Raw genomic sequence first — 7827 nt, 5'->3', positions numbered from 1 at the left:
GTAATGTTAATGTATAAAATTAAATGTTTTAAATGTAGATTCTATCCAGAATTGGCAAAAAACTAATCAATATTGCGTACATCATAGTATAAGGGGAAGGTTTATATGTTTAAAACATGAATAATATAGTATACCAACACTGATAATTCTAGAGGTTTAAATTGTGATGTCGTAAATAAACACATTAATTTGCGCTTACATTACAAACGTTGGCTGAACAAAAAAAAAGGTCTTCATTTTTTATCCTTTACATTTTAAGAAAAATAATGATTAATTTACGATTTGATTTAAGCAATACAGCATTAATACTTATCCAATAAAGTACATTAAATAAATTGTGCATTTAATATAGACAATACGGTCTTTTACAGTATGTAATTTAAATGGATATTTTCGAAAATATTACAAATTTTAAATGCAGGGGTTTGTATTGTCTATAGCGGAAAAACTGTGAACATTGTAAGACAGTCTGTAGTATATTTAGTATCAGCATTGCACCCATGCGAAGCCGGGACGGGTCGCTAGTTATATATAAAATGAGCGACGTAGAGTGTTCAAAGCCGAAATTGATGCAAAAAGTATCGCTATGGACGCTCTATTTTGCTACGTCAGCGACGCAATAAAATCAATGAGCGTATCATGCGCCTAGTGAGGGCCGGCCCTTAAGTGAACTCAACGCAATATCCTGGCTATTAAACGCTTATTAAAGCTCTCCGTACAATGTTATCGTGCGCTCCAGGAACGAGTATTCTCCGCAACTTAGTTAAAATTTCTATAGTCATATAAATATATTACCTTTGCGGAAAATAACAATTTTCGTGATTGCGGAGGAAAATCCAAAGTTTTCAACTTTGACAGTTATCTTAGTAAACTAATGTAGTGTAGTAATGTAGTTAGTATTTTGTACACACTTCAGACTATCCTCATTGAAATATTTAAATCAATATATTTAAAAACTTATAGAATTTTTAATAAAAAAAATTGATAAAAGATAAATTTATTGTCACCGTCCTTTTTTCATTGGTATCATTGAAAAGTGTCTGATTGAATTTTCCTGAATATTGACTAACTCTGTATTTATCTTTACAGCCTCTAACTGGCGAAACTGCCTACGGCTGCTGGTAATACAGGGAAATGTGCCATCTGATGGTAAGTCACCACTGTCCATAGACATATGCGCATAAGGGTATATTAACCATTCCTAACATCGTCGATGCACCACCAACCTTGGAAACTAAGATGCTCTTACCCTTGTGTCTGTAGTTACACTAGATCACTAACCCTTCAAACCAAAACATAACAGTACTAAGTATTGCTGTTTGACGGTAGAACATCTAAATAGTGTGGGGTACCTACATAGACAGGCTTGCCCAATTCCCCACCACCACGTAAATCTTAGAAACAGGAGATATCATTTTTCTAACAATACACCTTTGTCTCTTATGGTAGCTGGTCTTGATTTTCTTTGTTTAGCTTGTCTACCAGGTTTATCCCTATACACTACACACGGTACATATACCTAAATAACATTTTTTTGCAATTTTTGTCTGTCTGTTTGTTCCGGCTAATCTCTGGAACGGCTGCACCGATTTTGACGGGACTTTCACTGGCAGATAGCTGATGTAATAAGGAGTAACTTAGGCTACTTTTATTTTAGAATTATATGTAAAATAATAATAAAGTCACGCTTTTTTATTAAATTCAAAAACGCACGAAGTCGCGGGCACAGCTAGTTATTCAATAAAATCAAAATTAATGGTCATTTTTAAAACAATAACACTGCTGACTTACATGCGGTACTCGCTAATTAAATTAACTTTTAATAAATATAAAAATACAGAAATAAAAAACAATTAAATTTAAAATCATAAAAATATTTTAATATTACTCTAATTAATGAAACTCTATATGAGTAAACATAATTGTTTTTTGATATTTTAAATAAAATCATAACTCCAGGCTTTTTAGGGTTCCGTAGCCAAATGCAAAAACGGAACCCTTATAGATTCGTCATGTCTGTCTGACCGTCCGTATGTCACAGTCACTTTTTTCTGTAACTATCACAACTATACTGTTGAAACTTGGTAAGTAGATGTATTTGTGGTTCCCCATACTTAGAACTGAAACTCAAAAACATTTTTTTATTAAGCCCATACGTGCGGTGTAAAAGATATATGATGTACATTACCATGTAAACTTCAACCCAAAATTGGTCTTAACGAGATCTAGTAAGTAGTTTTTTATTTTTTTATTTCATAAATCGTAAACCGCAATTTACCTTTCATAAAATCAACTCAAATATAAAAAAAAACACATTTAATTTCATAAACATAAACCTTGTTACTTGCTGCTTCTTTGGTGAGTCCGACTCGCACTTGGCCGCTTTTTTATGATCTATATAATGTTTTATCGAGTTCACACCTCACAAATAATATTTTCTTAACTTGAGATTTGAATTAATAATTGTCAAAGCTAAATTTGAAGGTCAATACTCTTCTAGCTGAATGGCTAGAAGATGAATAGACACAATAAATACCATAGCTTACAAAGTATCGAGATTGTATCCCGCTGAGGTTTGTTTGTGAACACGCCTTTGCACTCGATACTATGAGAGAAGTAGGCTATGACATCGACGTACATATATGCTATCCTTTTGACGAGGTCAGACTTTTCAGACATGATCTTGATATGTTTCACACTAATATTGACCTAGAAACAATGTTGTAGTTGTACTCTTTTTATTTAGGTATAAATATCGGTAATAAGGTTGAAAATTGGTTGAAAGCTCTATGTTATGGATGCTATTTTGTAAATGCTCCGTTAACACTAGACGTTGATAGCAGTGCTTCATAAATTGACACATTGATAGTCCACATCTCCTAGTAAATTATATTCATGACAGACACACAAACATTACACTCACGCACACATACACACAGACACACACATACATACAGCTTCACAGAAGTATTTTCTTTTTCTGTCTCAGAATGTATATACTATAATACAAACCCTCTATAACTTATATGAATAATTTGGACATCAGTAATTCAAAGTAGTAACGACGACAAACTTTGTAACTCAGTCATCTATATATGAGAAAGAGAGAGAGAGAGAGAGAGAGAGAGAGAGAAGAAAAAAGTTGATGTAGAAAGTGTGAATAGTATGAAACAAAAAAATATTCCGATTTTTTATGTAGAATATTTTTTTTTATGGCTTTGTTTGGCGGACGAGCATATGGGCCACCTGATGGTAAGTGGTCACCACCGCCCATAGACAAAGGCACTGTAAGAAATATTAACCATTCCTTACATCCCCTACGCGCCACCAACCTTGGGAACTAAGATGTTATGTCCCTTGTGCCTGTGATTACACTGGCTCACTCACCCTTCTAACCGGAACACGACAATACAGTGTACTGTTATTTGGCGGTAGAATATCTGATGAGTGGGTGGTACCTACCCAGACGGGCTTGCACAAAGCCCTACCACCAAGTAAAAAAAATTATCTTTCAACCTAAAATAAAGTACGTATGAACATATTATGTATTAAAAGTTGCATTTGCATTTAACCTAGCTCGTCTATCTGTATACAATTCCTAAAAAAACTTAATAACGAACCTATGTAAGTACAAACATAAACCAATAAAAACGACTGAACTTGAACCTCAATAACTTAAATGATTTAACGTGTCCCTTGGTCTTTATCTTATCGAGGTTCTACTGTATATATTTTTTGTTTATGGTATAGGATGGCAGACGAGCATATGGCCCACTTGATGGTAAGTAGTCACCACCCCCTATAAACAATACCGCTGTGAGAAATATTAACCATTTCTTACATCACCAATGCGCCAACGACCTTCGGAGCTATCTTCCTCGTGCCGCAGTCTCACACTAGCTTACTCATCCCTCAAACCTGATAACAATAATACTAAGTATTGCTGTTTGGTGATAGAATGATGTGGTACCTACCCAGGATGACTTGCTCAAAGGACTCCTACCAAGAAAAGAGTTTTATGAAGAATGCAACAGTAATTTTTAACAGCAAAAGTAACATGAATTCATTTACAGAATATGGCTTAGACATCATTATTTAAAACAGGTATATTTCTTCATACAGTTTTCATGATGATAATGTAATTCAGATCGACAAATTACAGATGACACCATAGGTATCTCTAAATCACGCGCAAACAGAAGAACATTCTATTCGTTAACTTTCATAAGCTAATGGCATGGCAAATACCAGACGACCAAAAGGAATCCACGCGCAATTTCCGTGTTTTCCAATTGAGTTTAAAAACTTCTGACAAAATATCAGCCAATTAAGGCGAACTCTTTGACACCAAAGACCTGTTTTGTATTTTGGCCCCACCTGGGATATCGAGCCAAGGTCTTCAGAATCAGTACCTTTATCAACTAGTAGAGCAACAGACAGTTACATAGTTTTAAATAAGTTATATTTTTTTACTTCAACGCTGAACTATAAATATCATTGTCCAGTCCATAAGAAATTCAATCAAACCCCGATTTTCAAAAGTCTTTTACTTTAAGAGGTCCACATAACGAGATGTCATACTTGTCTTTGATCCGTCCTTAATACAATTACCTCTTTAATGAGAATGATTGAAATCAATCCCTTAGAATTTAAATTGTAAGTCTAACGCACTTCCATTTTCCGTTGAAATTGTCAAAGTCGTCTGAACCTATTTATGAAGACAATTCGAATATGAACTTTAACGTTATGCGTTAGGGTAGAAATTTCAATGTATATAAAAAAGGTAGCGATGATAAATTATATAGAAGTCGACGTAGGCCCACATTGGCTTAGTTATTCGCAAATATTTGCGTTGGACATATGGGGTGCCTTGAAAGTAAGTAAGGCATCGAGTAATATTTACTATTTACTATCCACCGCTATGACATTTATACCAATTACAACATATAAATATTATTTCGTGATCGTGACAATTGCCTACTAATTTATTTATAGACCTGGCCTGGTAAAGTCAGAATGATCACTACCCTACAAAACTTTTCCCTGATTGCAATTAGTTAGTCATTAATTTTAATCAGCCTAACCCTTGTCTCAAGGGAAAGGTTTAGTGGTTCTCCCATCATCCAGAGGTTGGTGAATACCTTACAAATGTGGCACAATGTCATCATAAGGCATAAGTCTATGCCGACGATTTTTTTTTATCTTTATAGATTTGTGTTTATACACAAATTGATTAATTAATGATTTCATAGCTGATAACACATCTTGCGAAAGACCAATTACTAGCATTATTAATACAATTGTTAGGAAAAAATAGATACGAAAAGAAAATAGTCCAACTAAGTTTCTTTCAACTTTGGTTCTTCTTAGGTGAGATGATTCTCTCCGAACCGGTGGTAGATTTGAGAATAATATTTCGACCATTGATCACTTGGAAACCTCTCAAGCCCACACATAATCTTCAGTAAAGATCTCGTTTAAATTAATATAACTATAAATAAAACTGTTCTTTTTTTGAATTCTTCAAATACTCGTTGATAATTTTTAGCTTTTGTTATAAAAAGTAATATGAGCAAAAAGTCTTTATATGTGACCTTCGTAAAAAAAAATATATCATAAACTCGGTCTCAATTTCTTCTTCAATATTAATTCACATTAAACTATTACGATGTAAACATAGCTCATAATTAAAGTTAAGCGATATATTGTAGTATGTGTATAGTTGATGTATTTGTTACTTGAAATACAACATACACGTCGACATATTTGTATTTGTTAAATAGCAAAATACAGATTTCAATTATTTTTATGTAACTGAATAAATTATGCGTTTTCTATCTAAATACATACCTCTGTCTATACTCCAATAAGTTTGCACGTACTAAAAAGGTTACATACTCGTTTGAAAATCACTATTATAAAAAATACGTTTGGATAACGCCTTAATTGTACTCAAGTGAATACTGATAGAACTTGAGCCGTAGACAATACTTATTTCATAAATACATTTACATATAATATTGACGGATTATTTAAATATGCATCAAATCTCCTTTGCGTATACCACTGCCGTATAAACATCAATAAGGCGTGCCTCGTGGTCGCCTTATGTTTGAATTCCCATAATTACGTTCGCATATAAATCATCGACCTGCGTAGCTATGGTTCCGCGCCCAATGTGATTCCCTGATCAAATCAAAGAAGGATAAACACGCCTTAGATTTTCATTTTCAATGAGAGTTGGGAATAGCTCTGCTGTTATACTCTGAAAACGGTTCTTGATTACTAACAGTATTTAAAACTGGATATTTATTATGTTTTTTATTTTTATTTGGTGGAGCTCGATATTTCGACATTATCTACGAATGTCTTGTTCACGAGACTGAAGTTTGCGGGTAGATGTTGACGGCATTAGAAGTGTCCATATCGGACTACCTCCTTTCTCGTACGTTTGCTGCGTAAATACTGGTTACCACTACGATTGTCACTTTCACCCCTACTATTGATGATTCTTGATTAATATATCATCAGTTGTAATATTATACAATACTAATCCTCTTTATTACTTATATCGACTTGGTGGTAAGGCTTTCTGCAAGCCAGACGGATTTGGCACATGGATGGGTATGACTCACTACTATCGGCTATATCTAACGGCAATACTTATTAAACATACTAATTTAACTTCAACGGTGGTAGTTTTTAAATGTTGACGATTGGAGAAGTTTAAAGTGAATTATAAAGTTTACTTGAATAAAATTCATTTGATTTGTTTTGCCAATGCGCCCCCAACCTTGGCAACTAAGATATTATGTCCCTAGTGTCTGTAGTTCACTGACTCACTCACCCTTCAAACCGGAACACAACAATACTGAGTACTGCTGTTTGGCGGTAGAATATCTGATGAGTGGGTGGTACCCAGACGAACTTGCACAAAGCCCTAGCACCAAGTATTAGTTATTGATAGCATGTTGTGATATCGTGTAACGTTGCGACTTCTTGTCGTAGAAGATATTAACAACATTGCATCGTTCAGTGGAGAAGGTTACGAAGTCATGACTTTATTTTTACAATGTACACCATTGACTTCCATGATACAATGTCGTAACGTGTTTATGGGTGATAGTCTTTAGATCTCTCATCATATAACTGCTTCTTTTATATACTTTCCCTGTATCCGTATCTTGTTAAGGCTTCACATTAAACACTCCAATGAGTACCCTTAGCAAAACTACGTAATGGTTGAACTTTGTTGCAAATACCTTGTTAAAGTTAACAAGTTAATTCACTTAACTTAGATGTTTTCCAACATTTAAACTTTCTTTCGACAGTTCCGTGAGTCTGGTTCTGATCCAGATATTAGATTAAGTTATTGTGCTCAACTTGAGTAAGGAAACTCGCTATCTAGTAGTTGTTCGACTTATTTTAGTTTTCAAATCAACTAACAGGTCATGTTAGGTTTCAAAAATATAATAATGTATAGTACTATAATATACATTTAAATGTCATTAAAATTCGTAGAATAAGCTCCAAACGTTAAAGTCGGAGGTAAGACTATTACCATTCCCTACATAGTCAATATGCCACCAACCTTGAGAACTAAGATTTTATGTCCCTTGTGCCTGTAGTTACGCTGGCTCACTCACCCTTCAAAATTTCAAACCAGCCGAGAACAATACCTTGATTGTAAATACTTATATTACTGATTGGCAATATAATATCTGATGCGTGGGTTTTGCCTACGTTGCTTTTGCCTGTCTTGAACATAGCCCACCAAATAATTTAAATCCGGCTATTAAATAAATAAATTTAATATAAGATTTTAAA

This window comes from Vanessa atalanta, chromosome 2, assembly GCF_905147765.1.
Source record: "Vanessa atalanta chromosome 2, ilVanAtal1.2, whole genome shotgun sequence".
NCBI lineage: Eukaryota > Metazoa > Arthropoda > Insecta > Lepidoptera > Nymphalidae > Vanessa > Vanessa atalanta.
The sequence above is the reverse complement of the archived record's forward strand: the minus strand, read 5'-3'. Positions refer to the sequence as shown.